The following is a 16,670-nucleotide window of genomic DNA, read 5'->3' as shown; positions in this document are numbered from 1 at the left end:
GACTAGTTCAACCTGAATCACAAGCATTTCTGCTGAGAAAGCAACAACTGCCTCAGAGCCATTGAACAATGAGGTCTGCTTTGAAGAGCTAATGCAAGTTTATTTGCTCTGCAACAGAGCAAACCTTCAGTTCTGATTTTTTTTAAACATTCTTTCAATAGTTTAGCCTGGGTTTTGCACAACATTTTCAGAATTAAGCACCTTACCAGACTGCTGCCAACAAAGGTTGCTTAATTCCTCAGTAAAGGGGGAGTCTTGTTATTTAAATAAAGTAGCTACTGTAGTAGATTTGCAGATATGTTAAGAGTATTACAGGATCTGGAGGTAGATTTAGGAAGAAAATACTGTAAAGCAGGAAAAAATTAAACAGTGTACTTATTGAAACTTAAAAGACATTATGACATGTGATTGCGTCAGCTAAGAGCAGGTGGAACTGTGTTACCTGTACATGCAATGTAATGCAGGTTGCAAAGTGACACTTCATTATAGTTATACTTTCCTTTAAAACCTGGTCACTTTTTAAAACCTGACTGTCCACCACCACCAATTACGTTAGGGGGAGAAAACAGAGGCCACAGGGTTCTTCTGTCCCTTTTTATGGACTGCAAAACACCATACAATGTTTTCCTAAGCACCAGTAGATTACCCACAACCTTTTCTCTGAAACTGGACCGGTGAATTCATCTGCCATACTTTCACTGTGACGAGGCACCAGCTGCTGCATTTCCTGAGGAATCACAGCGACACAGATTATCTAGTCTAGTGCCTTTTTTGTGGTGATGGGATCCCTTTACAACAGCCATTCTGGAAGAAATTTTCAGAGTCAACTCAGTTTCCATTCCTCATGTGAACACAAGCTTTCATTCTGCTTAAGCCACCAAAATGGAAGTAACTTGTAAGTGCTATAGTATTGCCTGGTTACTGAGAGTTCCTCTAAAACCAGGATTTTAGTAGAAGTAGCGCAGATACTGTAGTTTCTCCAGCATCTCTCCATCTTCAACCAGAAATAAAGAGAGGAACCTAAAGGCCATAGTCATGCACAGAAGGTGTTGCCAGTTGTAACTTAGTCCTGAAGCACCAGGAGGGGGAATCCTTGCTGCTGAGCCTTCTGCAGGAAGGCAGTTGCATGACTCTTCCACCTGAACCTTTCAGGCTTGTATTCTCAGGGGTAGACAACTATATTTTGCCAGGGTGTAAGTTACACCACACCAAAGCAACCAGACACTCGTCTGCCAAGGAGCGTAAGTCGGAACAGCTCAACAGTGCTTTCTCATTGGTTTTCTTGTCTGTGGTCCATAGTATATTATAGCTGATCGGCTGCCTGCTGCTGCAGGTTAATGGCTGACTGTGCATGGTTTGAAACAAGGTGTCAGGCTCTTGTCCAGGCTTTGTATAAAAGCCTCACATGTGTCTGTGTGTTGAGCTGGTGATATATACATTGGAAGCACACAACCAGTCTAAATTTTTTCAGCTTGTGAAAGTTCATCTGTCAGACCAGCCTCTTGAACAAGCACTCTGGGATTTTACTGGAAAAAATTACTTCAACAGAAACATTCTTTCGGCATACTCAAAAACCTGCATGCAAATTTGCTCCCTTTAGAGAATAAATGGGTGTTTTAGCAGACTCAGCTGCAGAGGTTTTATTGGCAGGTTATTAAAAGTGTCAATTTTTTTTATATAATTTCAAGAAAAAATGTAGACACAGGAGACTGCTAATTCTAAAATACAGAGGAAGAAAGAGACGCTGGGCAAAATACACAAGCAAAAAACAGAGCTGGTTCTCCTCAGAGCTTGCTTTGGATAAATTATTTCTGATCTCCATCAAAGCCCATGGATTTGCATAAATTTAAAGAGAAGTCAGGCAATTTATTTACTGCATAAAGTGAATGCACAGGGATTCTTTGTACCCCACAGATTCTAAGCATTTAAAAGTGCTTTTCACCAACCACCAATGCCACTGAATGGTCTGGTTTATGACTTTTGTGTGGGATGATATCAAACTCTGGAATCAATCAATTTTTAACACAAGGTGTTATCTGTCTATTTTTTTCTACTAGGTATTTATTATGCTAGTTATATTCCTTTGGTATCTCAGCATCCCCATTATTTGACATTTCTACCTGTGCATAAAAGTTTTATACTACCCATAACCTTATAGATACACATATAAATCATTAATCATTGTAAGAGAAATTCTGGCGTGTTTGAAGTCAATGGCAAAATTTCCCTTGACTTCAACAAGGATCAGATTTCGCCTCTCCCCCTGCAATGTGTCTAGCAGGTGCCATTGCCTTTAATGCCAACTGTCAGCAGGTGTCTTTGCTAGTAGTTCCAAATAACAGCATTTGCCTTATTATCCAGCATATTAAAAATGTATTTTCTGCTGGTTCACACTGAGCTTTCAGTCCAAGGTGGAGGTTGTGACATCTGCCCAAATGAGATTGCATGCTGCTGGAATGAATTCCCGGCTCTGTTCCAGACTCCAGCTCTCTGTTCCTTAGTGGCTTTGGAGCTAATAGAATCATAAATTGAAGCTGATTTGTATTCTGTATGGCCAAAGAGTTGTAATAAAGCCTTAAGATGGGTGGATCTTCCAAAGCACCCTGCCGATTAGAACTATTGTTTACACTGTTGAGCTTCTCATTTGGTGAACTGTCCAATACTGTGTTGCATCCAGTAGGTTTCTATGCTGGTGTGTTGCAAACATGTGAGCAAATCATCTGGGTATAGAAAGAATAATATTAACAAATATTTTGGACGTCTAGTGCAGCTTTCAACCCAAGAGCTTTAAATAACTACACATGTTAATTAAGCTCTTCCAGCTTCCACTATGAGCTAGGTAAATGTTAATATAATCGTTTTGCAGATGGAGACACATTAGCACAGAGCTGTTAAAAGACTTGCCTGCTGGCTGATATGACTTCTGTGGAAGGTGGACATGGAGTGGACAAGGCTGTTTTTCATGTGCTCTTAAGCTGCCAAAGATAAGCTGACTACATATCTTTACATGTTCTGCCCAATTTACCCCTATCTTTTTTTTTCAGTCTCAGAATAGGATCTACCCTGTAGGTGATAGATGGATTCTTAAAACCATTACACTTCACATCCTCTGCTAGAGACATTTATGTTCACTGAATTGGTGACCTCTGCAAGAATTCATACATCTAATTAATGAAGATTTCGTCTTTGGGAAAAAGCAACCCACAGGGCTATCTTTCTATCTTTCTTCAAATAAGTGCTCATTTTAGAAGAATGAAAGATTCATTTTCTCTTGTCATTTTTGGGAGTCAAAGCATATCTAATTTTCCCCAGCCTTTGTCAGAGTCATCCCATTATACTCAGAAATTTTATGCTTCTTTCCCCAATAAAAATTCACCTGGAAATAGTGATATAAAAATAAGATGTTAATAGCTGTGGATTTCTGTTGCTAGTTTTGATCTCTAGCACAGTTATATCTACCAGTCAGATTTGCAATTTGACCCATCTTCCTTCATCAGACCTTGTCCTATTCAAGTCCAATTTTAAATTAAAATAACTGTATCTTTTGTTTTACTGTTATCATAACCAAATATGGTATCTACTAAACCTGCCAGCTATGCTACGAAGATTTGAAATATCTTTTTAATCTTCGCCAGACCTAAAACTTATCCCAGTCAACCTTGTACCATTATTGCCTAAGAAATTAAAGGCATTAACCAGCTGCTGTGGAAGATAAGTCATTTTATATTTTCGTTTGCATTCATCAGTTTTTGAGGGAAGAAAGGGCTGGTATTTTTCCAGTTTCCAAAAGCCAAAGATTCTGCTTAACTCTGTGCTCCCATATAGGTTTAGACTACCACTTCTGAAAATGCTATCTGAGGTCATCCCACATTAAATCAATAATAATACTTAAGTCCCTAGGAATTCCCCATCTCCCTATCACTTGGACACCAGGGAAGGTATTGAAGTCTGTTAAATTCTCAATAGTTTAAGCCATGGAAACAGAGGACAGATTTATTTTCTACCACACATAACATCTAAATTATCTACAGGACAGATCCATCTTGGAAGTTACAACTGTATAGATTACTTTGACTGTAGTGTCACTCTGATGTAACCTGGAAGAAAGGTGGAACTTACTTAGAAAATGGTTTTATAACTGACGTAGCATACGATTTCAAATGAATTCAGATTAAAATACCAGGGATAAAAGAAAGAGGGGTTAACTCCTGGAGTTGTTCTCCCATATGGAAGCAAATTTGATTTTAGTACTAATTGCAGTTTGAACTCCAGAACAGAGAAGTTCTATTGCCACATTCAGATAGCTACAGTATGGAGAACAGTTTGAGTGTAGCCAATCCATCCCACTCTATGAAAATCCTTCTTGCCACCTCCAGAAAAGGCTGACATTAGACTCAATTCTACATTTATGAAAATGTAAAATGAAATCAATGAACTAACATCATTATGAACTTGTTCTTAATTAATCTGAAGTGACACATCTGATTTATACTTGAGAAGATAATTTCCAATCTGCTGGCCAGAATGTTGCCAGTGTCTTACAATCCATCTTGATTCAGGATCTGTACTTTCTACACACCTTCATAATTTCAGAAGTGTTAGGATTATGATTAGAAACATTCTTATCACCAAAATCTTTCTGTCCAACTCAGAAGAGGTATCTTTCCTTAGAATTAGCATTAGTACATCTTTTTATTCTTTAAAGAATGGTCTCAGGAATTCATCAAAGCCTGGACTCCTATGGCTTTTTATAGCTGAGTTATTTCCAGAATCTCTGCTTAGTTGTATTTCCATCCAAATGTTCCTTCTGTTTCTAGACTGTCTGTAGGACTTCAGCTAAGTCAAAGTACTTATTGTATTTTGCAGTGCTTGTGCTGTCTCTTATTGTACAAATTTGAGAAAATCTTTAAATGCTTCTTTTAAAGTCATTAGTTAATGTTCTCCTTTTTACCAGCCCATTTTATTAATGAAATATATTCAATGGCATTTGAAATGTTTATTTCATTACTCGTGCATGACATCTGAGCATCATTTCTGACTTGTCACACACCTCACCTTATAACTGCTGTCTCTTTAAAGCCTTTAATTTGCATAGCAGTACAGCTGGGAGTCTAGTACAGTCACATGTATAAATACCACATTTATAATCACATCAAGTGATGAAATTTTGGAATAGAAATTACAAGCATGGTAGAAACACAGTGTGTACTGTAAGTTTTAATTAGCTAATGACAATCTAAGATAAAAATAATTCAGTGCTTGGAAAAGTGCAGGCTATGCTTTTTGGGGTTAGGGAGGCAAGGGGCAGGGGAACATGAGATCTGGCTGAGGTCACAGGACATATCCCAAGTGAAACACAGCTCAAGAATTGGGATGCATCATAGTTTCTTCAAACACACAAGCAGTGTTTGTGCTGCTGGTCCCGGATAAGGCTTCATATTCCTGTAGAAAGGAAGGCTGACCCACTGACTAAGGCACTACCTAGAGGCAGGGAATACGTCCTTCCTATGCCCCCCGTCTCTTACATAACTCCTGACCAACCTTGGGGAGAGGATTTAGCCTCATTCCAGCCACAAAATGGGAGCAGTACCTCACAAGGTACTGTGAAGATAAATATGTGAATATTTAGCTACTACTGTAGTGATGACCAAATAAGCCACTGGCATAAGCTTATCGGGTACTATATTAACATGGAGAGGAATTTTCCCGCTTGCCTGTAATGGGAAACTCCTAAAATCTTGCCTTAAAAGGAATGGACAACAAACAGCATGAATCCCTAAGGGAGATGAAGGGGAGGTCATACTTTACAGTCCAAAGAGGCATTCTACTTCCAAGGGTGGCATTTTGAACATATTCTCAGTACTTTTTCCTCAATAAACCTGAAAGCATTTTACTTTATGATGAAATATACAGATATACCATTTCTAATTTTTGATTAATAATAGTAGGCCATGTTCTTTTTCATTTCCTCATACCAACCTGAGTAGAAAACACATATCTGTTTATGTTTAATTGCTTCGATTTTACTTAAGAGAAAAAGTATGATAAAAAAAAAAACCACGCTTTTCTGTAATTGATATTTTGCTCTCTGCTAAGTATGGGGGCATTTCCCTCCCCCGATTCAGCAAAGAAACTAATCATGTACATACCTCAATGTATAACACTTAATTGATCTCAAAAATATATGATACATGTTTAATTACTTTATCAACTCAGTGCTCTAAAGACTTGAACAGAAAAGTTTTGCCTTTTCTTTATGATGTGAGATTCTGTAACGCTAATGTAGAAACTGTTTGACAATTTCACCTCCTTTAAACTTTTTCCATTTGCCAAAAATCAAAGATGTAGAGTGTCCAATATTCAGTTATCTGGGTATCAGCAATGGAGGATACGATTTACTTTTGTTTCTTTGTTTGTTTCTGCCCATGCAGAGTACGCAGATGACAGTCAAGGTTGTTCTTTGCTCTGATATTTCATCATGATTATATTTATGGTGTTTAGAACAGTTCTTTCAAATATATTATCCAGAAGTTAGCATAGTCCTTTTGGCTATCACTTAGCTTTTTAAGGTAAATTACATAAAAAGATGTGGTTTAGTTCAGGGAGTTTAGCCAAACAAATAAACAAAGCAACAAGAATTGGCTGGTGCCAATCAGAGTAAGGAACACTACCTATGCCTGTGGTAAATAGAGCACATTGGTCATTGCACACTATATTAGCAAGTTATGCGTTCTGACTTTTTATTAGATTATGTAAAAAATGTGCATTTCCCTTCATTTTTCCTTATAACATGAGACTAAGCTGATAAAAATTCCAGGATGGATAAAGAATTGATTTGTTGAGATTGGCAGCAGTAAGGAACTAGAGAGTTTACTTTTCTTTTTTTTTTTGTTTTTTTTAATAGGCACACATAAATAACCTGACTAAAGTTACACCATGCCCTTTATACCTACTGTTTCCTTTTACAGGTACCTCTCCCAGAAATAGCTAGTCTTGGCTGGCACTAGCAAATCTTTGTATGTATTAGTTAGAATCAGGAAAAATTTCAAGACAGAAATTCAGTAGTCTTAACAGAGCTTAGATTTCATCATAAATTTGAAATTCTGTCCAAGTTCATGGTGTAGAAACATACCAGAGAGAAAGATGCAGTGGTACATAATTCTGTCCTGAAGGCCTGGCAAAATTTATGTCTGGACTAATAATACCTCCCTATAATCTTCTTGGCGCTCAGAGGCCTACTCTTTAATTGCAGTTCAGCGTGCTCCTGCAAACTTTTTCTGGGGAGGTGATTTTGTAGGAATTGCTTTGGCTGAAAAGCCTGAGAAGCTTATCACAGTTTAAGCCACTATTAAAAAGAAACACATCTTGTGATAGTTCCAGTATCACTGAAGAAATGGCCTGCCATTACCCAATGTCTGTATTTACCTCAAGGCAAGTTTCTCACACATTGCCTGGCAAACAAAAACTAAATCACTGAATTTTCATGGACTAAACAAAGTGCAATAGCTATACATATTTGCAAGCAAGTTGCAATCACACCCCAATAGCCTCCAATAGCTTAATCATAAAGAAACAAGTTACTGACATTCAATGGATGATAGGAAATGCGTTCTATACCTATAGAACAAGTCCGAAGTATTGCATAAATTAAGAAGGTAGAAAAATTCCTCAGGCACGATGAGGCAAATTAAAAATGGAGAAAAAGGAGAACTTGCTTTTATTGGCTTAAGGGAACACCTTTATAGCTAGATATTCAAAGCATTGTGCTGGTTCCTAATTATTTAGCCATGTATTTCTCTGAATAAAGTCCACAGGAATTGTCTGGTTAAGACCACCCATTTAGTTCTTAAATTTTCATCCTTAATCTTTCATGTTGATTTTCCATAAATTGTTTGTTCACTTTCCATGTTTAAATTCTTCTACACAGCATGAAAAAGCGGCATAAAACCAGCTCAGCCCATCATGGTATGCACTGTGAACAGCTACTTCTGTTATCATATGAGGAAATGAGAGATTTCGATGGGGGGTGGGTAGGAACAGGGCCCTTACTAGCAGCTGGAAGAACAAACAAGCGGCATTAAGCAGAGCTAATACTTACCTACCTAATTCACACTCATGACAAGAAACACAGCTCACCTCCAATCCTATAGAGTAATTGTACAGAGTTTACAGCACACATACAGTTACACTGAAGTTATAGTTGGGGAAATACATGTCACCACATGCATGCTTAAATCCCTCCCCACTTAAGTATTTTGCTGAACTGAAGCCTGTCAGGCTAAAGCGTCTGTCAGGTCCGTGTTGAAGCACCTGGTGTGCAGCCAGGGAAGAACTCTCATGGTGCGTTTTGACAGAGGTCCCTGCCTGCCTCCATCAGGTACCAAAAGGAGCACATCCTTTCCCAAGGCTTGAGGGTGCTGATGAGCTCGCGTAAGATGCTTACCATCTTGCTGACTTAAGCTCTCCGTTGGATACTAGGTCAAGAAGAGGGAATGAAAAAAGACAGTACTTAGGTCTTAGGAAACAGAATACCTAGTTCACGCAGGGGTGACCCAAATTACAGACAATATTACCTGATCACATCAGATGGAGTGATTAATGTTTCTTAAGTCTAATAGTGAGTGGTAACCTACTGAGAATGTACCCAATGTGACCGATCCCATTTACTGTCCTCTAAATAGGAAGTAAGATAATGCTTCACATCCAGACTAAGTTAGCCACATGCACTGAAATAGTAAAGTACCTGTAAAAGGCAATCAGAATGATTCTTTTCAAATACAGAGTATACAAGATTTTTTTAGCAGCACAGAAATCTGATAAAGCTAATGGGAGTACTATCTGAATGATTCTGAGTTTACTGTGCTGGAAAAAAGAAAAAAGGCAAGAGGATGTCATGACATCCCTCCCTTGTGTTTTTATTATCAGTCACTGGTAGAAACTTGGCACACCATTTCTGAAGCAACTGTGACAAACTCAATTGGTTTTTTTTGTGAAGGAATATAAAAAGACTTTTGCCTCAGTGTTGCTTAAAGTTTTGGTTATGATTCAAGCATCTCAAAATATTGAGAATAATTGCAACATTGTGTGCTGCCAGCATTTGCAGTACAAAACTCTTTGTGTTTTTCTTACACTTTATTTGAAAAAAGAACATTTTGCACCTCAATAGATAGTTGTGGTTTTGGATCATAAAGCACTAAGGGTTTTGATCTGTTCTGATTCCTACCCCTTGTGTCTCATTTTTCTCATGGCTTAGAACAAAATATTAATGTGACTCATCTGTCATAAGTAATTTTCACATGCTCTACCCTCTGTTTTCATGTCTGACTAGAGGAAAGCTGTAGTTACGTAAAAGTATTTGTGTATTTTGTATAAGGGAGAATGGCAATAATAGGTACTTTAAGCAAAAAAAGAACAATGTCAGGAGAAAAGAGTGAATTATAAATGAAAGCAACTTATATATATTGTAATTAAATGCAATAAATACTTTAAAACATGCTATTTCAATTTACTATTTCAATTTACTATTTCTTAGCTTTAAATATCACAGCTGTCATCCATGGAACATTGGAAAAGGAAATAATAAATGGGAAAAAAAAATAATATAGAGTTTATGGACTGGCTTGTCCAAAATGAGTCCCAAATTTGATACTGAAACATTTACAAGGACACTAATTATGCTTGGAAAGCTGGTATTTGAAATTGCAAATGTCAGTTCCAGGATGTCAAAGTTTTCTGGTACAGTTTAGGAAATCCTATGTAGCGTGCTGCTTTTAAAAGATGTAATTATGTGTACACATTCCTGTGACTTTTCTCCAGACCAGCCTTCTATTCCACAGTAGTTCTCTCTCACAAAAATTTAAAAAATTCACTAGAAAATAGCACAAAAAATGAATACAGCAGCGATTTTGCTAGAGACATTTGCAGCAATTGACCAGATTCCTCTTTTCTCCGTCAAACACCACATTGAAATATTTTACTAAGTAGATCCAGTTCAATGCAAACCTCATTCCACAAAAGTCATTTGCATTTGGGCTGAATATTGAATCAGCAGGACTTAAGTATATGCTTAAAATAGAAGTTATATTTATGTGACTACTTAAATTAACCAGGGGTCATGCCGTTTCTGTGTTAAGAGAGAGAATACAGTGATTTTCTGCCTTTCTGATTTTGCCTTTCTGCACTTGAATTGCAAACACAAAATGTTGTTTTCCACACCCAGTTAATACCTGCAGGCAGCAGAGTGGGAGTGAGAGGAAACTGCATGCCACCTCACTATATTTGACGATGTAGTACGCAGAAAATAAATTCTCCCCTCTCCTTTCAGCTTTGCACTAATTCTTAAAAGCAGAGCAATTAAATGAAACTCTACCAATCAGGAAACCTAATGCTTAAGTTTCCTCTTAGGAATGGTTTCTCTCATTCTCCTCTCTCTTTCATATTCCCTCCCTCCCTTGCTTCTCCAGGAAGTCTTCTTGGGACTTACTTTCTCCATAACAAAAAAGACTGCCTTGTGTTGCTTCATGTTCCCCATTATGGATTTAGGCTTGGAACTTCTCCAAATAGTCCTAATATATATATCAGGATCTCCACGTAATTGAATAACACAGGGGAGACAGGGATTGTATCAGTAGGAAATCTTCCATGAGATTATTTTTTCAGGTTAAAAAAAAAATATTGCACTGTTACAGGTTTTCAGTTCTGAAAGTAGTTAAGTGGAAGAATGCATATGAAGCGATTGGTCTCAGGACATGAAGAGCTGGATAATGATAATAATAATAATATTAGATGAGTTTTAAAGAGAACATCTCAAAGTGGCCAGGAGTTCCTCTCAGAAAAATCAGTGGGAGCCTGTTGAGTGATTTACTGGAGCCAGAATTTGGCTTTTTATTGGTTACACTGTGTAGCAAAACCAAACTCTCAGCACTGGCCAAGGGCATCCTTGGAGCAGGCAAGGCAGGAGGGGTAGCAGTGGTGTTGTGGGATGGGGAAAGGAAAGGTGTGGACTGTGTCAGTGATGTTGTGGGGGCTTTTTGAGGACTCTGTGTGTGGAGGTTGTGAGGGGAGAGAGCACTTTTTCCGCTCCTACAGTTGTCTCTTCTCCTTGGGACCACTTCTTTTCTTTCCTTCCCCTCCTCCCCGGAGGAAGGACACCCAGAGACCTTCCCTTCACTTCCACTATCTCCACCATCATCATCTACACATTTTTCTGTACCTTCTTGATTGTCAAGGAGGGGTCGGTCCTGGTCTGGAGGGACAGGAACTAGGACAGGACCAGGGCAGAAAGCCAGAGAAATCCTGCTGCCACTGGAGGTAGAAGGGGCAGATGTGATTGCTGCTGCTGCTGCTGTACTGGGGCCCTCTGATACACGCTGGCACTCCTTTACCCTCTCTCTAATCCCACAAAGGCAGTAACAGCAGCATGGATGGTACAAACAGGAGGCAGGAATGAGCTGTTTGGCTGAAATGCCTAATCCCTCTCTCTCAGGCACAGGCAAAGTAGCTTGCCATCCCCTTCAGTCTGGCAGCTCTCCATTTTGCTAACTATTCAAAGCTACTTCTGACTTTGTGACTTCCCTTCATCCACACAAGAAGCTGAGCCAAAGCGCCAAACCTGAACACCTGCAAGCTGCAGAGAAGTTTGTATCCAGAGCTGAACTGTGGAGCCCAGAGCCATCTCTAAAAGTACTGAATGGGTGTAGATATGTTCTGAATTATTGATTCATTGTTTCAAGGACAAGGCCTGTTTGGCAGGATAAACAATAAAAAGCTACTCTTCATAAAACTAGGAAGCAAATGGCAATGAGGTTGTGCATAATGCATTGGCAATTTCTGCTCTCCAGGCTTTAGAGTCCTCTCAGAAAGGTGCCAAATGCACATTTCTTTGTACAGCTCAGATGAATTGGATGAAACCAGCTGCAAATAATCCACAGTATTTGGGCATTATCTCCTCTCGGTTCCCCAGGTGGCAGCGCATCTGCTAAACTGCATGACAAACTGAACAGGGGTCCGCTTGCAAGAGATGGAGGGAGTCAAGACAAAATCACCACGGATTATCTACCAAAGCAAGGGCAGATTGGGGGCCAGTGCTAGATCTGGTATTGCCAGAGAACTGAGCTGGCAATCACTACAGAGATTTTTTAAAATAAATTTGACACCAGAGGCCAGAAAGCTTTGTCATCACTCATCTAATCCCTAATCTAAACCAAAGGGCCTGGAAAGCAGCCAGTTACTTTCTGCGAGGGCTCTGGGCTTCTTGAGGAAAGCACCCACCTGGCTGCCGTCATGCAGCAGCTCTCGGAGCCGGTGCTGGGGCTGGGTGGGCAGCTGGAGCCACCTGAAATGGAGAAACAGATTCCAGCCAGCTACAGAAACTCAAGGGCTGCTTGGCAACAATGTATTCTGGAGGTACCTCGGCTGATGTTCTGAGATCTCCTTTCTGGCAGAAAATGCTCCTCTGTCTACAAGATTGAAGCTTCTTTTGTGAAAATGTACTGTTTTGACCAAAAGTTAATTAATTATTTTGTCAGATTAGAAAGAGAGAGCCCAGGTGTGGCATTCAGATGAAACGGGATAGCGGGCATGTTTCAAATGGGCTGGAATAAATCTGAGGTAAAACAGCCAAGCTATCTGCAGGTTTCCCTTGTGAAATCAGTACTCCTTTTTGGCTCTCCTCCCTCTCCAAATGCTTCCTCACTCTAAGGTTAGCATAGAATGGTGGCAGCCGGGCCAGCCAGGGCACAGCTCCCTGGGGCCCACGGGGTCCTGGGGTACACGGCACCGCTGAAGCTCAGCTGTGCAGAGGTTAGGAGCCACTACTCTTGAATTTTCATTTTGCTCTCACTGATAAAATGCTTAAAGTAAATGGAGAGATACCTTTGGGTGTGTTTGGCTCTCTGGAGTTACTCTGACTGCTGGGAAATCAGTGGCTCTGGAGAGTAAAAACACAGGCAAGGAAGATCTTAGGCCAAAAATCTCAATTTTCAACCACAAAGCCAATCAGCATGTGAAGAGCATCACCCTGCTTATCAAAGAGATGTTTTTCTAGCAGCCCGTGAGTTCATGCAGAACGGACACTGAGCAGCAAAAGGAGCATGTTGCCAGCAGCTGAGGGCAGGGGCTATGCAGAGAGGTGCTGGGCCCTCCCCAGCTCTGATCCAGCAAAGCACTCAAGTATGTGCTCACAGGTCTCCAGAATTCACCATCCAGGACTTTATCACACTGAACCCTAAATATCTCGACAGCAGCTGAGCCCATCAAATCACAGAGTCTCTTCCCAGTCATGTCAGTGGGATTTGGGTCAGGCGAAGCACCTATGACTTGGTAGCAGGGGCATGAGAGTGATTAGCCTATAAAACAGAAAAGCATATTTTATATTTATATAGGACATTAGCATTGCCTGTGGCTCCCCTTGTTAGCATCCTCACATTACGAGTACTGTCAGGCTTGGGACTTTGTGTGGCGGTTCCAAGCACATCATATCAATCCAAGCCTCTTGGGAACTAATGATTTTATGTTGCATATTGCATGAAAGGGTTTGTATGTACATTTTCGTGGGGGCAACACGTGGAGAAAGATGAGATTAAGTGAAAGTTATTCAGCTGTCCTTCAAACTGATAATTTTATACCCAGTAATCTGAAAAAGCTATGCAGTGTCTCTGCAGAAGGGTGGGAACAAGACTCAAAGCACTTTTCTTGAAATCCAAACCCATATTTTGATTTACAGCATAATTATTACAGGATGGCCAGCAAAAATACCAAACATTAGGATTTTTAGGCCATATTCAAACTGCTAGGTCAGTTTTCACAAGCACTGAGTAACTAAAAAGGCTACTTGAAGTGAATGAGTTGCCAGGTTTTCATACTTCTGAACAGTAGACCTTGAATAAGAAGCCTGAATATGGAGTTAAAAGACTATGATAAGCCACTGTGTTTGAAAATCTTGGCCAATATTCCTTAATATTTCTGCAAAAAAGGTAGTGTGCTCATACACTTATTATAAGCTTTCTTTTCCCCCTAGGGACCAACTTAAAATCAACAAAGTAACAACGGGCCTAACACAATCAGGAAATCTAGGTCTTTAAAGTGAAAAGCAAACAACCTGTCCTTCTTCTGCCCTTTCCCGAAATCTAAATGTAAGTATATCCAGCTTTGAAATCCTAAATGAGTTATACATAATGCCAAAAACAAAGCGCAAAGGCTCCAAACTGAAGTTGTCTTAAAGCTATCACCTACACAGGATTTGATAAGTTATTCAAATGTCTGCTATACACCAAAGCTTTTGATTGTGAGTAGAAAAATATATGGTACATAAATTTTGGTGATCATCCTCAGCAGCAATTTTTCTTCCTAGATAATTAAAGAAATCTACCCTTTCAGTCATTCTCCATTGTTTAATAGGAGAGAACATGTAATTTTGGCATTTTGTGTTTGTTTAAAGAATCTTGTTTTAAATCTATTTTTATGGTCAGGCAAGAGTAAGGTCAGGTTTCATTAAAAAAGAAATGACAAATCCCGTTATATCCTGGGAATAGAGTGAACCATCCTACTGATGTGCTTTTGATATCCAAAATGCATATGTACATGTGTCTGCTTCCATATGTATGCACACATAAAAATAAATAGCAGTAACATTCATTGGGAAATCCATGTTTAATACAATGTTTAGTTTAGCTCAATAATGGGAAGAATATGTTAAACATCATTCTGAGCCTTAATGGAAAAGTTTCTGACAACTAGACATTAGCTCATAGTATCCACAGTCATCTTATGCCTATGACTATTGTTTGTTATCAAGTGTGACTGTTGGAAGAAAAAATGCATTATTGCTTAACAAGCTGCATTGCAGTAGTGCCCTGCCCTCTGTTTTGGTTTCTAGATAGCTAATTAAAAGAATCCACATGTTAAGAATTAATCCCATTAATTCCTCAGACTTTCTGAACATCTTTTAAGGAGGATAAGCGCCACATTTGATCGTGTTTCTCTCTTGTGGAGAAATCCTACACAATTTGTCTGAAATGAAACCGGTAGAGTCACATAAACATGACTCTACAAACATGCGGCTCTAGACCGTCGGCCCTGGCAGAGACCCTGCTCTGTGAACCCACTGAACTTCTCCAGGCACCGGGGTGGACTGGCGCAGTGCCAGGGTATTAGGATCTCTGGCAGTGTCCACCGCCGGAGCTGTCCCTGGTAACCGTTTCACCCGGCATCGGCTGCTGTGACCCGCCCTACGTCGGGGGCTATAAAAGTCTAACAAGGAAGAAAAAAAGAAAGAAAGAAACAAACAAAAAAGACATTTTATAGCCCAGGGCTCCAGCCCACAAAATATTAATAGAGAATAAAACACTTCCCAGCTATTATTTACATTCTCCCAGAGCATCCATAAGAAAGTTTTAGAGCCCAATCCGCCTAGCAATAAAACATCCATCCAAGAATGACAGTCGACTTTGATAACTCGGCTGCAAAGTTTCTATAGCAGTTGATGAAAAGACCGTTAAGAAGACTGCTTTTTTTATTAGTAATTTCTTCAAACGGTTTGATAAAGATCTTCTGGTGTTATATAATAATATAGATCACTTTAAAAAAAGTATCAGGTGTTCAGTATTTTAGAGTCCTTTACCTACAGCAGGTGAAACAGTAATACTAGCTATTAAATATACTTACTAGAGAGAAAAAAAGCAACAGTTAAGCTAAGCATTATAAATTAGCACCTGCCACTTTTCATGCGTGGCAAAATTGCTTTGAGAAAAACCAACGCTTTCCTCAACAATTCACAGATATCAAGGAACAGAGAATTGAGGGGGGAAAAGCCTTTAAAAAACGTTGAAAGTTATGGAAAATGTTATTATATCCTTTTTTTTTTAATCTATTCCAGTGAAGAGAGAAGAATTTCAGCAAAACATTCAGATTTGGATAGAAATATCCCTCAAATTAAAAGGAAACAAAGTCCTTTATCTGTAGCAAGAATACAGAAAATTTTCAGACTTGAGCATCAACTGGCAGATAGACTTGAAAGGCATTTGAGTCCAATAGAAGTCCTGAGCTGCTACCAAAATCAACAGTCTAATTGTCTCAGCTGAAACTGGGGCTTAGCTTTTGGGTTTCCTGTAACTAAATCTTGCCACAAACAGCTCTACTAAGTTTTTCCTCTAATAAAATAAAATACAGCAAAATTAAGATAAATACAAGAGACAATGAAGATGAGTATGTAGTTCCCAACATAAGGCAGGGAGCAGATGTTAGAGAAAACTCATGAAGATATCCAAATAGTACAGTTCTAAATGGTTGATATGACAGTTCTTTAAAAATAAACAATCAAACATCTGAAAGTAATTGCTAGACTAAAGGATTTAAGTTTATTTTATTTAAGCAATAAGGTATTTTAAAAATGTACTCAGAATGTCTAGCTTGCTTCAAAGTGCATTGGTTTTCTACACAGTGTCATGGTAGTCACTACCCACCCAAATGTGGTATTTTAATAATCTTTTTAAATTTAAAAACAACAATTGAAACAAAGAAAGCAAAACTATTCAGAAAGGTTACCAGAATGCACAGTTTAACTTCAGACACTTTCTAATCTGATCAGGAAGCAGAATGAAAAAAATGTATTGTGCTGAATTCAGAGGCACTGAGTCAGCTGATAAAGTTATACAATTTTTTGTGGGTTTACT

At 39.0% G+C, this 16,670-nt stretch overlaps 2 protein-coding genes across 54 annotated transcripts in view; one reads left to right on the top strand and one right to left on the bottom strand.

Moving 5' to 3' along the window:
* Positions 1-16,670, top strand: part of COL8A1 (collagen type VIII alpha 1 chain) — an 89,882-nt gene that overhangs the window by 43,458 nt on the left and 29,754 nt on the right. For 3 of the 5 annotated variants that reach the window (XM_072883195.1, XM_072883158.1, XM_072883174.1), the window contains one exon: positions 14,018-14,132. The exons of the other annotated variants lie outside the window; for them this stretch is intronic. The gene's annotated coding sequence lies outside the window, so the exon portion shown is untranslated. The remainder of the gene's footprint in view (positions 1-14,017; positions 14,133-16,670) is intronic. 5 annotated transcript variants of the gene reach the window in all.
* LOC140661310 (uncharacterized) overlaps positions 1-16,670 on the bottom strand; it is a 274,629-nt gene that overhangs the window by 247,434 nt on the left and 10,525 nt on the right. The gene's annotated exons all lie outside the window — the stretch shown is intronic.

This window comes from Ciconia boyciana, chromosome 1, assembly GCF_034638445.1.
Source record: "Ciconia boyciana chromosome 1, ASM3463844v1, whole genome shotgun sequence".
Taxonomy (NCBI): Eukaryota; Metazoa; Chordata; class Aves; order Ciconiiformes; family Ciconiidae; genus Ciconia; species Ciconia boyciana.
Note: the sequence above shows the minus strand (reverse complement) of the source record. Positions and strands in the feature narration are given on the sequence as shown.